The sequence below is a fragment of the Ischnura elegans genome, chromosome 9, assembly GCF_921293095.1.
Source record: "Ischnura elegans chromosome 9, ioIscEleg1.1, whole genome shotgun sequence".
Classification (NCBI taxonomy): Eukaryota; Metazoa; Arthropoda; class Insecta; order Odonata; family Coenagrionidae; genus Ischnura; species Ischnura elegans.
In genome coordinates this window covers 111,939,047-111,957,446 of record NC_060254.1, presented here as the reverse complement: position 1 = coordinate 111,957,446, position 18,400 = coordinate 111,939,047, and the positions used below count along the sequence as shown (strand labels likewise).

General features: G+C 40.3%; 1 protein-coding gene across 1 annotated transcript in view; it reads left to right on the top strand.

Annotated features, from left to right (window-relative positions):
* The window catches only part of LOC124165830 (protein lethal(2)essential for life-like), a 60,301-nt gene that overhangs the window by 29,562 nt on the left and 12,339 nt on the right, over window positions 1-18,400 (top strand). The gene's annotated exons all lie outside the window — the stretch shown is intronic.

Here is an 18,400-nt window from a genome sequence, read left to right as displayed (position 1 = left end):
CAGATGTAAGGGAGGGAGGATGCCTTTGGGGAGGGGTCCCTTCCGGGTGGTGATGCCCGGCATTGTATTTATTTTTGGTGGGGTCTTGGAGGGACCCGCTGCCACTTGCCAGACACCCTACGTCGACCACTTTTAGCTGCTAGAGTGAAAATAGTGTTTCAGATTGTGCCAAGAATGTATTGCTGAAATGTGTGCACTCATTGCTCATAGTTGGATTATTAGCGAAAAATTTTATTGGAAAAAAATTAATTAGTCCAAGGAAAAGTAATAGGTAAAAGTTAAGATACAGAAAATAAAACTCTAAAAGTAACTTTTCTCGGTTGCTTGGCGATATGTTTTATTTTTCAGAAATTAGGGAACAGTTCCATTTTCCCTAAGTCTGTTTAGCAACCAGTGTGCCCTATGTCAGCCAGGTCATAGCAACCCACTCTCTAGGTGGCTATGGTCAGGTCGACATTCGCCATAAATTAAAGAGAAAATCTAATTGACGTTAATTATAATCATTTGATGGATAATTTCAACGATCGAAAATTAAAATCAAGAAAACGTTAATTTTATAGGCATCGAGTGAATTAAACTTATAAAATCATTTTTAACGATTAATTTTAATAATCAATTTTTAAAAATTTCAGTGAAGTAATGCTTTTGCATATTTTCAATGAATTTTCAATGACAAAAGAAATTAATTTCTGGCTGTGGGGTGGGAATATCAGGTCAACTCATTAAATTCTGATCAATTGAAATTCTGCCTGACGACACAAATCACAAAGATAATTAATTAAGTGCTGTAATTTCAGTGTCGGGGTCCCGGTAAGTTTGGAAGAAGCTGATGATGGATTACATGTCGACTGTCTCCCTGCTCTTTGGTGTATCGGAGAGTGAATATATGTGTCCGAGTCAAAACAGTCAATTATTTTCCGTGTAAAATTTTGGGCCACCAGTAGTTTATTTTGTGATTGCCGTGGACACCACTCTTTTTCCTTACTATCTACATGTCACCTAGTAGCAAGACCCTAATGGTCCAGAGGGAATAACCCCGCGTGTCCTCAAGGAGTAGTTCCACAAATCGCACCCTACTTATGTTAGAGATAATATTCAAGTAGGCTGTATCTGAAGGAAAGTTACCGCTAGACTGGAAAATTTCAAGCATTACACCGATATTCAAAAAGGGAAACAGACATGACCCAGGCAACTATCGTCCAATGTCATTACCTAACATCAATTACAGGCAAGGTACTCGAGCACATCGTCGTTAGCAATATCTTGACTTTCTTGGACAGTCGTAACTTCCTCCATGGAGGCGCGCAGCTAGGAATTAAGGTTAGGGGTGGGGGGGGGGGTGCAGGATAGAATATGGGAGGTGAGGGTGCCCTCCCCCAGACAATTTTTAAGGTTTAAAATGGTGAGTTTTACGGATTTCTGTGGGATGTTTTATTAATCCTTGCACTATCCTATAAGTAATATTTATCCAATTAAGTAAAATGGATGAAATTTTAAAATATATCTCAGTTCTAGGGGGAGGGTATCCCCCCAAAGCCCCCCCCCCCCCTCGCTACGCCACTGCCTCCATGGCAGTCAGTACCTACGCTCGCGCTCCTTCTTCACGACGTTCTCAAATCTGAAAGACAAGTTGACGAATTATTTCTAGACTATAAGAAAGTTTCGACTCGGTACCTCACTAAAAAACTTTAATTCAAATTACAGTCATGCGGATTAAACGAAACAGTGGTAAACTGGATACGCGACTTTCTGAATGATCGTAAACAAAAAGTAGTTTTTGACGTAATTAGACCTGATGTAGTATAAGTGACTTCAGGTGTTCCACAAAGAAGCATGATCGACCCCCTTTTTTTCATTATGTACATTAATGACCTCTGCTCCCGAATTAGCAGTAAAATACGTTTATTTGCTGAGGACGCTGTCATTTATCACGAAATTAGTGAATACTCCGACTACGAAATTCTATCATGGGGTTTAAACAACGTTTATTTGTGGAGCCAAGAGTGGGGACTCGAACTAAATTTGAGAAAATACATATCGGTGCATTTTTTGCATTGTTCGTCCGATTTACGATAACCTCGAACCTCTCGTGGGGAACACATAAGGAATATTTGCGGCATAGCCCTGAAGAAGTTAGGATTCGTCAAGCGATTTTCGGATGAGAAAGTAAAAATGAGGTGCTATTCCGCACTCGTCTGACCGCACCTTGAATATGCTGCAAGCGTATGGGATCCGGTGCAGAAAGACTTTATCCGCGAACTGAACAAAATACAATGGAAGGCTGCGCGGTCCGTCAAAAACCGCTACGTGCGTACAGTGTTACCCAGATGTTAAGCGAATTAGGCTGGGAGCCGCTGGAGACTCGGAGGCTGCGCGCTGGGCTCAGATTGGTCGAACAATTGATAATGGATATTTTTAAGAGCGACACGGAGAACATAATAGTAGGGCCCCACTATATTACCAGGTCCGATAGAAGCGATAAATTAAGAGAGATATTTTGCCGAACGGATAGATATGGGAAATCGTTTTTCCCCCGAACCATAAAGGACTTTAATAAGTGCAATTGGTAATTTCGTTAGAGCATTTCCCTTGTATGTGCAAATGGCTGGTGTCCTAACATCCCCTGCCACGCGCCTTTTAGGCGGCTTGCAGGGTGGTATGTAGGTGTAGAAGAAGACGCTACCCAATGCTGCCTTCCCTAATTGAATTGAGTCATTATATCGCAATGAAAAATAAACTTGGCATTTCCAATTGAATTATTTGCTGAATATAAGCGACTGTGGCTTCTTGTGAATTTGCAACGTTTTTCTTTTATTAGGACGAACCTCGTATGATTTTTTAATTGAAATTAAATAACATTACTTAGAGGAACAAACTCTGATTTTACGCTATGTTAAGTTTATGATAAATTAATGAAAATTACAGTTTATTTAAATTATTTTTGCGCAATGTTTCACCGTCTTTCCGAATATGTTTGATTAGCTTTCCAAATCTTCGTGTGGCGAAAATGAAATATGTATAAGTTAATTATAAGAAATTTTAGTTTAAATTTTGATATCGGTACATGTTTGTTTGAGGTATTTTGTCGTTGTGTACATAAGGACGTCTCTTCCCTGGTGTCCTTAGCGTCAATATTGGTTTCGGTGGTTATTTTATAGCGAATCAGATTAACCTTGTATACCTACATTTAATTTCCCTGTCCTCCCGCCCAACAGTCACATTTTTACTGGAACTGGCACGAAGCCATTGCATTATATCTGAAGAGTAGGTTGAACTATTTTCTTTTCGGTCTATGCTGGAATTCATCTACATCTACATAATACCCTGCGAGCCACCTCTAGGGTGTTTGGCAGGGGGTGACAATAAATCACCAACATGCAGCATGCAAGAGGACCACCACATGCACACCTCACGGTCATAGGAATATTACGTAATAAGAGCAAAATATACATGGATATTCATTAAAAAAATTGCTAATGGTTAGTAATTCCTAGAGCAAATACATGCGAGGTTAGAACTACGAAAAAACATGCAATGAGTGATCCTAGCGAGCGACGCCATTAATCCTATCAATTGAGACAACGTTGCTATCCTTAATAGTACGATGGGAGAATGACATTTTAAATATCTCTGTTTTGCAGTCTATTTCTTTTGTTTTATTCTCATGATCACGTCTACTGCGAATCAAATGGGATCGACCGCTTCAACGAAAATTTGCAACTTAAATCATAGATTTGCAAAACAGTTGGGAAAATAAACTTTTTCATGCAAAGGCAATCTTTCCCATTCTGCCTCTCCCTTGAAAATTTAAAACAGTGTGGCTGCTGTTTTGGAAGACGCGGAAAATCGAAGAATATAAATGTGACCTTAATGTCTGGGAAAACGACAAATGTTATCGGCCTTTTTGTTTGTCTCACACCCAATGAGGTTACGCGGAACCGCATCAAGTACAAATAATCCCTTTTGTGTCATAAGAATGTCCTTTTGTCGTGTTTTTGGAGATAAAAACGAGGGTTTTCTTGATGAAATAGTGTTCCAGGGCGGACTGCATTTCTTTTGGAAGCTCTGCCTACGTGACGAGTCGCACGCACCCCTGACCAGAACAAGCCGTTTCTGTGGAGGGGCCCAAGCATGTTATTGACGGGCGGAGGAGGAGTGGGGTCTGGTTGCTGATGGGGGAGGGGCCGCCATTTGCTTTAACGGCCAGGTGGGCTTGCATTGCATCCCTCTCCTATCGCGGAGACGGTCCATTGTCAGTAGCCCCAGGAGAAGTTGACGCTCACGTTACCAGTTGCAACTGGTTACTGCTTTTAATGACCTTGGAAAGTCGAATTTAACCCCTTGCTCTGTGATGACGAGACTAGCTCGTCATTAACTTGCGTTTCCGAACCGCGCAATGACGAGTGTATCTAGTCATCGGATTTTCATGATTTCAGCACTATTTAGAGGAACAATATAATTAGGTTAAAATGGGTTTCGTGGACCCATGGAGTAGGTACTTCAATAATGGGTGTGGTGCACACTCCGAAGGGTCGCTAATCCGGGACCCTATCCTCCACGAGCTCACCCACGCAGGACCATCTCATCGACCCTACCAGCGGGGGGCCTCCCTCCTGAAAAGTGACCCCTATGACTGCAATTTGAAAATCAATTAATCAATCCGATCATCAAAAAATGATTGTTTACATCGTACTCCTGCCAATCCAGCAATCAAGTACGTCTTTGAACCGTGTTTCTGCGATGAAAAATAACGATTTTATTAACTTTGCTAAAAACATGGCTGGGGACAACCGGAAAATGGCCATGAGACGGTCATGCGTGGGTGAGCTCGTGGAGGAAAGGGTCCTGGATTAGGGACCCTTCGAAGTGCTTTTGCGAAAGTGCATTGCAGTGAGGAAGAAAAAGTACGTTCACAGCAGTGAAAGGGTTAAAATGATTTTATTCGAGTAGCGATAGCTGTGTAGCTCTCCATGTTTAATAATCACATTTTATATCACCGTTCTACGTTGATTACAAAATATCATTTCATTACCTGTCATTAAAAAGAGAACCACAAAAAAATAATTAGAGAATAGGAGGACGATATGCGGAAAATTAATCGAATTGGAAGGGGTTAATGCTCATTTGCAATCGCAAGTTTCATGAGATAATCTGTTTTACGTTAAAACTGGATTGCATATTTTTCCCTGCCATTTTTCAAGTAGCAGCAATTTATATTTTTATGACATGTATGGACAAAAATGCCCACATGCATGGGAGATTTATATAAGTAATACGTCTTCTTGGGATGGGATGGGCAAGCAAAAGCATTTAGCTGTATAGGGTAGCCTTCCGGGTTCCTTCCGCGTTGTCATTTTGATGTTTCACTTACTGAGCTGCAGGCGAGCCGCGCACTTCATCCTGGCTTGAGGACGCTTGCAGCATAGTAGGCGAAACGTCGCGTTCCGCGAATCTTACCGATTTAAATGTCATTTCTCCCACATTCACTCCAGCTTCCAACTTATCCCTCACTTATCTTACCATCTCAGCGTACACGTTGAAAAGCAGCGGCGATAGAGGACAGCCTTGCCTTATACCTCCGCCAATGCTTGCCCACCCAGATTCTCCGTCCACTACCCTCACTAGCGCAGTGTGGGCCATGTACAAATTACGAATCGGTCGCCCATCCCTCCAATCTATTCCAATATTCTTGAGAATATCTACTAACTTTACCCAGTTCACTCTATAAAATTCTTTTTCAAAATCCACGAAGCAGGCATACATGTCCTGGTTATATTCTTGACCTCATTATCGCTTTTGCGTCACAATTCGCAGATGTCTCTTAAAAACCGTCAAGGATAGAACTCCACTACGAGTGGAAGGGGTCAACCGAATTCCATGCTAGACCTGTGGGAAGAACTACATCGGCGAAACAGGCATATCAGTCAAAACACGCCTAGAGGAGCACGAGAGAGCGATTCGACTGGGGCAGACGACAAAGTCCGCGGTAGCCGAACACGCAGCGCTGGGCCACACTTTCGACCTCAAGGAAGCCAAAATCCTAGCCAAACTAAAAGGTTTTAAACAGAGACTCGTCAGAGAAGCCAATGAAATCCCAAAGAAGAAAAGAACAATTTCAACAGGGACACCGGTATTAAAATCAGCCGTACTTGGCAGCCCGTAATCAGAAAAAAAATAATCAACAACCCACTCCCCTCCACCCGCCACCTGACTCAGATACCTATATAAAAGATTTTAAATTCCCAACTCTTCAGAATCCCTTAAGAAAGCGACCAACATCGGTAGGGAAACGTTGGGGCCACCCAAGAATTGACGCGGCGACATAGCACTAAAGTTTTTATCCAACATGACGAGTACCCGCGGAACTTTTAACGAAGAAATAGCCATCTCATTAAAATATCTCACAAGTAACCTTAATAGTTTACCAATCGTCAATAGGGTGGTTTCCTATTATTTTTTTATTGCCTTAATCGAAAGATTATTACTCCTGGAGTACGTATTTCGCGCTTTTAGATTTTTAAATGACAACATCTATTTTTCGCGATTAAATGAAAAGTGAAAAATTTCAAGCGCGCGAAAACGCGACGCTTAAGGGGACTGGATACCACGCCAGAAAAGTGCTGTTGCAGCAAGCTACCATTTAGGTCGCTAGGGAGCCATTTTTGCATGTAACAAGGAACTGTTTCCACTAAAAAACATAGGATATATGTAGCCTTGGTTTGTATGTATTCACAGTTGCATACGTAAAAACCTATTAGGAGAAAAAAATTGTAAACTTCCCAAAAAAATCGCCTTTTTCTCGTGAGAATTACTCCGCTCCAAATTGAGACTCAGAGATGATCAAACATTTGAGTCAAGGCTGCGTCTTTCATAATTTCAAATATATATACCGGTAGAGCGTGCATGCAACCAGATTCGCGTTATGTTCTTGAGCGTGATGGATGTTTTGGCCTTTCTACGGCTCAACGTCTATCACAGCGCTGGCGGGGACCTGGCGCTGTCGTCTTCCAGAGAAGGATCCCCCCACCTCCACTTCCCCTCTCTTTGGCGGTCTCTCTCCTTCCCCTCTCTCTCCCCCACTACCAATCCCTTGCCTTCCTTCCCCTCACACTGCTCCACTGCGTCGGGCGTCATATTCGGAGAAAAAAAATATTTTGTTTCGGGAGGCTGGAGAGTTCAAGCGTGCTACGAGAGCAAGATACACCTGTGTTTTTCGACGGGTCAGTGTCGAGATTGATTGTGGACAGCAGATTATGGAAAAACCAACTCCTTACCTGAAGTGGAGATATCGTAAGTGTTATCAGCCAAAGAAGAGGAAATATCACCCTCCAAAACCTAAGGAAGCAGGTAATTTCACAATGAAATTCAATTCATTTTGCGTTTAAAAAATGACTCTCTTGTATTAATAGTGTACCAATTATTTAAGCTTCAAGAAAAATAACGAGAATAAAAATTCTCTCCTTTGCCTGAAGCCTTATTACACATCTATTTTGTAGCAGTTGAAACCGGAAGCGTTCATTCCGAAGAATCATCGCCATTGGGTTCCGGAACAGGTGTAGTGGAAAGGTAAATATTGCTGCAAAATAATTACATTAAATCTTATACCTACGATTTAGTTGATAATAGTTCAGAAATATTCAATGGAGCGCTAGTTGCTAATTATAATTAACGTGTACATTACATCACCGTCAGCACAAAACGTTTTCAATAAAACATTCGTTTTCTCAAAATTCGTTTTTTCCCCTTAGGCCATCATCACCTCAGCCTGGATGCAGCAATTGGCATGGTGGAGAAATGGACCCTAAGGAACAGGATGAATATCGACGAGCTGAGCAATCAGACGTAGACGATTGCCTTCTCAGAGTTGAGGATCATTTGGAAAAAACGGATAGGTAATTGCAATAAGACTTTGGTGGATTTGTTGATTCGGTTAGGTTGAATTACTCGGAACATAATTTTGAATACGCAAACTCACAGAATTGAAAAACGCATTTTAAAGTAGTTCACCGTCTCCTATTTTGTACGCCCCTAGTTTAATATATAATGTCACCAACAATCCTGTAGAGTCATACAACTCTTACGTAGCTAATGTGCATAAAATATTTGTTCATTAGTAAGCTATATGCATTCATTTTCTTTCAATACTTTAGTTGGAAGTTAATTTTAAAACTTGAATATTTAATATATTTTTATCATGAAATCATTCACGATCAAACAACATCGCTCTCAAGTAATGAAATCCTTTTTATTACAGGTGATGGTGATAGTAGCATAATGGAAAGGCTGTCTAGGGAAATGCCATATGGGAAGCAGTTACCAGTGCAAAAAGTAGAATGCGTCAACCACCTACTTAGAAATTACAGCAGTAGACTGCAATATATTGCACGACGGCCAAGAAATTCAAAAGGGGCAGTGCCCGTTGGGTACAGGAGAACAATAAACAATAACTTACCAAGATTGAGGGTAGCTGTGAGTGGGGCAATCTCCTACAGAGCGAAAATGGCCGGGTCGGAAAGGGTTAAACTCCTACGGAAGGACAAAGAGCAAGGATCGAATCATGTTTTTGGTGACCATAATAAATGTGACAAATATTATTGCTAAGGGCCCAAAGAAGGAGAGGAAAACTTGGTCCCTCATTTCATTAGTTGCGGCATATGGGAGGATATCACCTATGCCAACAGTATATTATCTCGTCACTCCGCTAGTTTGATATATAACGTGACAATCTTGCGGAGTCCTACAACTCTTATGTAGCTAAGTACGTAGGAGGGAAAAGGTTAAATTTATGTTTAAGGGGGGCCTATGAAACTAGGTGTGCCATTGCATCGGTAGCCTTCAATGTGAAAGATGATGTACATGGCATAATTCATAAAGGACTGACGAGCAAGAGCCCAGGAGAATGCCCAAAAAAATTCTGTTTCCTCCAAAAGGAATAGGGAGTACATAAGAAAGCGACGACTGGAATTCTCTGAAACTTCAAAAAAGAAACGTCTGCGAATTGAGGGACCAGACAAACATTATGGGCTTGTTCCTGATGTACAAAGTGACATCGTATTGGCCAGCCAAGATTCCATGAATAATTTCCTATCATCACTAAAAATGGATAAAACCACAAGGGAAAAGTTGGAGAGGGAAACACGAGAGCAAATGCTCAATACGACGTGGCAGGCGGAAATGTGGAAAAGGTTGACGGCCTCTTTCTTTGGCCGTATTTGCAATTTAAGGCCCACAACATCTAGGGAGAAAGTGGCAGACGATATTTTGTTTCCTTCCTTCAGAAGAAACAAGGCTACAGATTGGGGAAATGCTAACGAAAAATCTGCCATCAGGGAATATGAGTCTTCAATCAAATATAAAGTTTTACCCGCAGGTCTCTTTGCTGATGAAAAATTACCTTTTTTGGCTGCTAGTCCTGATGGGGTAATATCTGATGGTGAAGGCTTGGTTGAAATCAAGTGCCCCTATAATTGTAGGTATATTACTCCTGAGGAAGGAGTTAAAAATAAAAGAGCTACCTTCATGGAAGTGAAAGAAGGAAAATATAAGTTACGCAGGAGAAACAGATATTTTTTTATCAAGTACAGGGACAGCTGGAAATATGGGATAAACAATATTGCGATTTTATTGTGTGGTCTCCTCATGGGATTATAATTGACAGAATTCAAAGGGAAAGCAGTTTTGGGCCACAGCAATGGTGGATAAATTAAAAGAGTTTTACCTGAACTTTATGTTGCCTAAAATATGCCAGAATACACCTGGTTACAATAAATAATTGTACCGGAGCTGATGTTTTTTTTCAATACTTTCCCTCAACTTTTTACCCTTCATTTCTCTTTGCACACCGGCCTCCTGGAGACTAAATATGGTAATATTTTATCCCTGTATATCGCGGTGCGGCCAACAGCAGCCTTCTGCCCCGGCCACTGGTTTTTCCTGGATTATCGTATATATATTATGGCATGGCTGAGTAAGACGCATTTTTCTTTTCTCGGCCAATTTTATAAATTAATTAATATTGTAACAAATTTAAGTGCGACTTCCATTAGTGCTTACAATATGCTATACATACATCGAAATAATTAATAGCTTTCAGCCGCGCGAACCGCATTGTTTATCGAGTCACGCGCGCATAAAAAGTTTCCGGCTTCAGCCTTAAGGCCGTTTTACACGAGGTACGGAATTGCGCAGGTTAGAGCTGCATTAATTTCTAAAATGGCGCAGAATTGCGCGAATGCATGAACGAAATTAAAACAGTGGCTATTTTGCCGTCTCGCATCCACGCATTCTCGCATGTGTTCTAGCAATTCACCGCTTTACACGACGCAATTTTGATTGCGCCTTCGCACGTAAGTCAGATTGCGCAATTCCGTGTACCGTGTAAAACGGCCTTTAGAGATGGGATTCTTACAGGGTAATGAGATCGCAATACATGAAGTTACTAATTCCACCTCTGAATACCCTTCACCAATTGTGAACCGAGTCGAAATTTTTCGGCGCGACATTAATTTTCTCCGGGCATTTTCAAACGAGTAAGATAAAAAAAATGAGGATATCATGACTCCTCAGCTTCAGTGCCGATTACAGCGCTACAGACTTCAAAGTTAAGAAAAAATTAATTTTGCATGATCCCAGGGGAGTTGAGATTTAATAACTGTGTATGAATTTTTATAAATGTAATCATAAACACGTATATGTATCATATGAAATAGACCACTAGTAAAAGTTTTCGAATTTTAAGACATACTTTCACCTTTCATACTTGGAGTTGAAGCTTTCGAAATAGAGGTAATTTAGGATTCCTCCCAGCTGTACTAAAAATTATGCTGTCGTTGCCATCATAGGAAAAAATTATAATTGAAGTGCGCAATAAAACGGAGTATTGAAGTAATATAAACGTGGATTTTGTGAAGGATTGCAACAAAAAACGGTAGAGAGAAAAATGAAACTGCATTTAACGAAAGTGATACACGATTTCTCGCGTTCTCGTTTCGATTAATTATATTGTGCAATATTGGTTACCAGCGTGGAATAAGTCAAGTCATACGGTCTATTTTATTTTTATATTATAAATTATAAACTGCGATCTTATTTACGATGCATTCATTGAGGTACAGGATGAATAGAAATGGGACACCGTGAAGAAAGCGAGCGGAATTCAATGCGGGAACTATCCAGAGAAAAAGAGACCGACGGAAGGGCTGATCAACTAAAGTAACACAAAAAACACAAAAAGAGTTTTTTGGGCCTCAAGAGTTTTTTTTGCAACACAAACAACTCCATGGGGTCTGCATAGGTTATCCGAGATCCAGACCGCTAGCGGACCGAAATCTGACACCGCAGAAGGGGAGTTCAGTCCCTCTCCCCAACCATGAATTTTTCCTCGCTCTCGAGTCCCCCTTCCACCCAGTCAACTTCCCCTCCAATTCAAACGCAGCGGTCGCTTTCGGAACTAAATGCCAGCGACCGTTGCAGCGGAGTTCTCCGGAAGTATCCTATCCCCTTAAGTATGAATGTCGGGAAATATCTCCGTACGTCGTATTTCTGGTTCCCCCTCCCGCCCGGTGAGATGACCTTGAGGCGAGGCTTAGCTCTGATACGTCGCAGGATGCTAGCGGATAGCTGAGTACCTTGCTGAACGGTAGCGCTTGGCTTAAAAAAGGTTTATTAATACCTTATCAAACGAAGAAAACTTTCCGACATTAGCCAGTTTTAATAGGTGATTATTAAGACATGTTTCTCTGAGCTCTGTGCCTCATGCATGCATTGGTAACCTCAGACGATGCATAACTCCTATCCTCTCGTGTAGAAACTAGGTCCCTGTGACGTCATGCGGAGTGGAATCGCATGGGCGCCAATCTGGCCTTTTTCAAATGAGGATAAAATTTGACCCTTGCCATTCGTCTAAACCGGTATTTCAAAAACCAAATAATTTGTGTATTATGAATACACTAATGGTGGGTAACGAATCGCAATCAATGCCTTTCGTTTTCTTTGATGAAGGAAACTACCCTATTAAAACACTTGCTATTATATTCTGGAAATTTGTTCAAAATTGGTTGCGGTCTTACGGGGACCACTTGATATGGAGTGACCTGACTAAATAAAAAATAAAGTCATCAGCTGTGTTGGGGAAGGAATGAAGTTGCTTATGGTATACGCTAAACTTGTCTCCTCCTCGAATACTTCCCTTGTCATCTTGGGTATTCCTAGGCTGTTGAATGCCTTAAAATTTTCAATGGATCAAACCGTAAGGCCCCGGGTACGATACGAGCGGCGGGCGGCGAGCGGCACGTGAGCGGCAGCGGCGGCGCGCTAGAATGAAAGTCTCCAGTTAAAAAAAGTCGAGGGGTAAAGGTGTAAGCGGGAAGTATAATTTGGTAGTCTTGGAGAGATTGGTTGGGCAGATAAGAAGGGAGGAAATAATAAGTAGTTGAAATGTGATCGGGTGAGGCGCAGAACGGAAGCATGAGAAGGATAGAGGGTGCAATGGAGTGGCTTCGTCTCGACACGTGTCGACTCTATTTTAGGGACTGCATGTCTATCACTAGTTTCGTTTTCTTTCCTCTCTCTTGGTGGCAGAAGACGAAGAGATTCTGGTATGAGGAGCATACCCAGGATCAAAGCTGGGCTTGGTCGTTCAAGTTGTAGCATTTAGCATAATGGAACCAAAATTCTAAGAAAATTATGACAGCAATTTATTAGTTTTTATTATTAAATGCTTGGATACATAATGATTTTTGTTTTAGTTCCTTGTCCTTTACCTACGATGTTTTTCTTCAAAAGAAAATTCGTTCAAAACTTTCGTTTTGAACTAATTTATTTTCGCTTCTAGGGGGGGCAGCTGCCCTCTGCTGGTTACGCCCATGTCTGGTATTTTAAACGAATAGTGTTTCTCGCGTCAATCTACTGTGGGAAGAGAGACTAGGAAGGAAAATTTCATTATTATTTTCATTATTGCTGCAAACGCGTTAATGTTCTGCAGCCCTTCATTTCTATTTATTCTCTGCAAGTTCCTCTTCAGAGGTTGCATCTCTCCCAGTCGACCAATCGTAGTGTGTCGATTCCTTAGAAGTCTCTCTCGAATAAAAATTGGAGAAAATATGGAGAAAGCGTAGTCAACATTCAAACAACCTAAGTTTAAAAAATTTACGTCTGAGAATATACTGAGGTATATATAATGTATATTTTTGACAGTGTTAACAATTAAGGGTCTGCATTTGGAAATTTTCAAGGTGATAGTGGAATTTTAAACGTGACGGAAGAAGAGCTAGAATCCCACGCATTGTTGTCTATCTTTTCATGTATGGGAAACTTTTAAAAGGGCTTATTATTATGCGCTGGAAGTGAGGGCAAGCATATCATTTGATGGGTACTTGCGTTAAGCAATGTCTAAGTTTCGAAGTAGTAATAGTAATGTAAAAATACTTCTGTGGGCTGAATGAAATTGTTACAGAGGCCTCTGGTGGATTTGATTTTTGTGTGGGTGGATAATTTTTTTAGCCGGTATTGATCTTATGTAGAATGCAAATAACGTCTTAGCTTTAAATATGTTTCAGATCTGGATTTTTTTGCGGAGGTATCCATGCGTATTCACTTGGGAGGGAGCTTATTTTCATTAAACTTCCCCAATGCTTTCTCTTCGTATTCGCACGGCTATTACTCCTAATTTTGTCATTCGCAACCGTTCTGTATTATCTCGAGCTTTCCCGTCATCTTCTGAGGAACTGTACCTGGTCAATCTTTCGTTTCCGTCGACATTTCAATGGGGAAGTTGCATGAAAATTTTTTCATCGAAATAATACAGGATTCTTATAGCAATTTTCACCAGGAATACATTTTCACCAATCAAACTTCTCGTAAACCATTGATTTTATCATTAAAATGCATTTAAAACAGTGAAATCCGTCTGCAAACGCGAAGTTAGCTCTAATTGTTGGTGACGTCATTTCTCCCTACGTCGTTATCGTTTCGCATGCACGGCCGCAAAAGCTACAATGAAGCTCTCGTTGAGTAAGTGAATATCTCGGTATTTTTTTAATTCGTGTTTTCTCTGAGACATGTTATGATGTTATTTAGTGACGTAAAATAGTTTTTATATATTTTCTATATTCGTAGAAAAGGAATATTTGCGAAATGGAAGACGGTTTCGTGTAAGCTGTTGCGATAATCTCCCAAAGGTGGATTTCATAATGATGGCTTTATATTTTAAAAATAACCAGGACTTTTTGGCTGCATAATTTAGAGAAGTGAAGGCTTCGCGGTAAGTTTTTCTAGTTTTTTTTTACCATTAATGGGCCAGCTTATGCGAATACAGAAGTAACTACTTGGCCTCTGTTCAAAATTTCTGCATGAAATATTGCTGCATCTAGTTACTGCTAATGTAGTTTATATGATATGAGTTATGATTCTTTGCTTTCAGTATATCAGCTTTTTGATTCAGTATGTTGTCAAATGCTTTCTGTGCACATATTTAAGGTAATATCGCTATTTTTGAAATGAAAAATACAACTTTTTTTTTGAAAAATGGTTTTAAATGAATCGTTCAAAGTGTTTTCCGACGCTACCTTCAAATTTTTCCCAGCATTGTGGCAGAATCCGAATATCGTTACGGTAGAATTGTTTGTCTTTTTAAGCTACGAGCTTAAGCTCGTATCCTGTATTCCTGTTTTTCACCAAATGGTTATCAATGCAGGAATGAAGGACAAGCTATTCTCACAATATTCTTTGACCTTTCTTATTAGTCTCTCTACATGTATCCTAAAGCTTTCTATTTGCTTAGTTAGCTTAACTTCATCTTTAGAGATCTTTACATTCTTGGAAACACTTGATGGTCTAATTAACTCTCAATTTTTACCACTAAATGAGTAAGCAGTTTGTTTGAAGCCGCGATCTGCCATTACCCCACAGCCTTTTGGAATTTGCTCAAGAAATTCAGTCGAAGAGAAAACTATCTATTGCCCGGCCACCATAACCCCTCGAAATGAAATTTTCTAAAGAAGAATCATATGATTTTTTTGATTGAGTTTAGATAGAAATATTTGAGCTGTAAACATTCCATTAATTTTACAGTCATGTTAAAAGCTGATTCCTTTGAAATAATTGCCTTTGAAAAACATTATTTCTATTTTTCTGTACTATCAGCAGTATAATGAACTGATTGCTGTAAATAAAACGATTTAGAGTTACCTTAGCAATTCACTTTTTTCGGTTAATTTTAGCATTATACCTTTCGCAGCGTAATAAACTAAGCGCAGTTTGATATACTTATCGTAGTAAAAATATACTCATCTATAAAACAGAAAATGCGTTATATGTCACTCACTGCAGTGAGGACTGATCTATTTTTTATACTCCTATTCAGGTTAAACTTTGCCAATTTAGGTTACCTGGCTTTTCTATTTCTAAACAATCAATAATTGACACTACATGCGAATAGCGAGCGGGAAAGGGAATTGGCATATTAAGCAACATCTTTTTTGTCAAACCAAAAAACTAGATTTTTCAAAAAACTAACCACTGGAATAATGGAAGCAGAGAAAGATTGTGCCTCTGTCGAGGGCGATACATTGAGATCTACTGGGCTAAAATATTGAAGGATTCGTTGAGTCTAATTTTCTTTGACATAACCATGAGAAGTAATCCAGTCTTTCGTGATAGCAAATTGACAATAAAATAATTTTCACTGGCTAATCTTGAATACAACACTGGCTTTTTTCCATCAAAAACAAAGTATACTTGGCCCTTTGGCTACATATCTCCCTGTCTGATTCCATGTCAGAGCTGCTGCTGCTGCCGCCAAATTAGAAATCACTTATCACACTCTTCTTCTGTGGTTGAATGGCTAATTTCACTAGCTGCAATACCATCTAGCTTTTACAGGCGGAAGAACCTCATAGGAGAATTAGCAGCATTGGCAGAAACAGGTTTTTTTTTAAATACCAACAGCTTTTGTTTTTGGCTTCAATTGGCAGTACTTTTCCTGACCTCGACTTTCCACCACTTCCTCAGGTTGTATTTCCTCCTGTGGCACATAGTCAGTTGATTGGAGGAATTAGTGGTTATATATCAGTGAGTTTCTTACACATTTTACGCTCCTAGGTAGCCGATATGGTTTTTATGGAGTTCAGATAGGAATACTACGCATGTTAATCAATTGATTTCGGAGAGGGGCAAGGTAGCCTACTGCAGTGGCACAGCGAGGGGGGTTTGGGGATAAGGCCCCCCCAGAGCTCATAGATATTTTTAAGTTTAATCTATTTTGCATAATTGGATTAATATTACTTGTAGAATAGTGTAAGGATTAATAAAATATCCCTCAGAAGGCCGTAAAAACTCACCATTTTAAACCATTTATCTGAAATATTTTCTGGCGGAGGGCCCCCGCATCTCCCGCTCCCACCCTGGCGGGTAAGCCATACCCCCAGGCTTCCCAGTAACAATTGCGCCTGTAACCCCCCCCCCCCCCCCTGGCCTTAATTCCTAGCTGGGCCCTTGGCCTACTGTATGAACCCTTTACGTATTCTTATCATGATTAATCATTGATAAATTCAAAAAATACAATAATTTTCAGCCATCGGATACTACGACGGCCGTTTTTTTCAACCTTTGATAGCTCAGCAAAAACACCATGCAAGCGACCGGCGGGTACTGCGCGAACAGGGCAGCTGCACGTCCTCCGCACCACACGCTCAAGACATTTTTCAACATAATTCTGTTGTAATTACTTATAAAGATCTTTAAAAACAAATTCCGTCGTTTTCGTTGACAGATCGTTCTTCCTCTTTATCGCTTCAACCCACTACATTCTTCTCGCTTCATTATTCATGACGACGAATATAATCTAATATAACGACGAATATATCTAATGAAGTGATTTTCGTGATGTATTTGAACAAATAGGCACCACGTAATATTTACAATTCGACATAAAAGCACTTCACGTAGGTAAAAACAACTTCTCCCGGGCATAGGCCTACCGCAACAATCTCCGAACTCCACGCCTCGGACGTTAGCAACTCTGTTTGGGGAGAAATGACGTCACCCCTCTTGGACACACTACTTTCGCTCGCACCCCCCACTTCTCCATTTTGACCTTTAATATCTCGAAAACTACCGCTAGTAATGAAATTTCCCCCGGTATATATTATTTCCTAGAGGTTTACGACATTTTGACAGAGTTTTTAAAAAATGTGAAAATTCCCCATTGGCGTGTCGTAGTAATTCAATGGCTGTTGCTCCTGAGCATCGTTTATTGTGTATGGCCATGCATGCTAATATCAATGGTTCACAAAGTATTTTTGGCCCTCATTTATAACCTAAAAATTAGGTAAGTTACGAAAGGCAAGATTAGTCGGATGTATTGTATTGCAACCGTCAGGAACGTTTAGCCATACGCCACAGAGGTAAATGCTATATCTTTTAGATTAACGTTTAAATATTGAATTGTAATGGGAATTGCATGTTCGAAATTGCTCCATAACTAATGAGAGTAATTACGTATGCCTTACATACTCATAATTCCAGCTTGATTCGAGTTCTCATAAAACCACCGCTCCGCATTTTAACTATAGATTCATGGCCACAAGGCCACTAGGTAATGAATCTCATTCTCAATTTTCATTAATTTTCGATCAAGAACCATCTTTCGCCGACGGTCCTCTTCTACATGCCTATCGCAGTGTGAGCTCTCCCGACTTCTCAGAACAGGGAGTGGTCCAGCTACGCACTTACATTTCTTCAATCAATCTCCAGTTTCATGCAAAAGAAAAGTTGGGATGTTTTCAGAAATCAGTTCACATTTGCTTGGAGTCATTTGATTATTGTGTACATATTTTTTGTTGTAATTATCACTTATGCATTTAAGTTTTTGTTCTAATTGTTGTTACTTTCTCAATCAGTTCGATTATGTGAAATGGCGTTTTCCGTTGAAATAAATAAATCACCGACCTTATGAACCCATGGGTTTATACGGTCTCATACTGCGGTATTTGTGCATGTACGATGTCGCACGAGTAGTATGGGTTATTGCAGTGGCTTTTTGCCGTGAAGGCTCGGGTTTCAATACATGTGGTGGTCAGAGGATTCCTGATCCATATTTGAGACCGATGGACGGAGTGAAGCATGAATAATAATGATGCATGACATGTTTTACGCATGATATTTTCTGTTATTTAGCAATCCCACTTGAAATTTAAACCCGCGACCTAATACCAGGCTGGCGAAACTGCTGCCGACGTAGGTCAAATTTTGATCCTCGAGTTTCGTCTGGATTTGATTCGCCTACCGAAAGGATGGATTTCATTGATTTTCCCGTCAGGTCGAAATTATCAGGGGAAAACCATGCTACGTACGTGTTCGATGAAGTTCGAAAAATCTTCCACCTTCCCAGTACAATTGGACA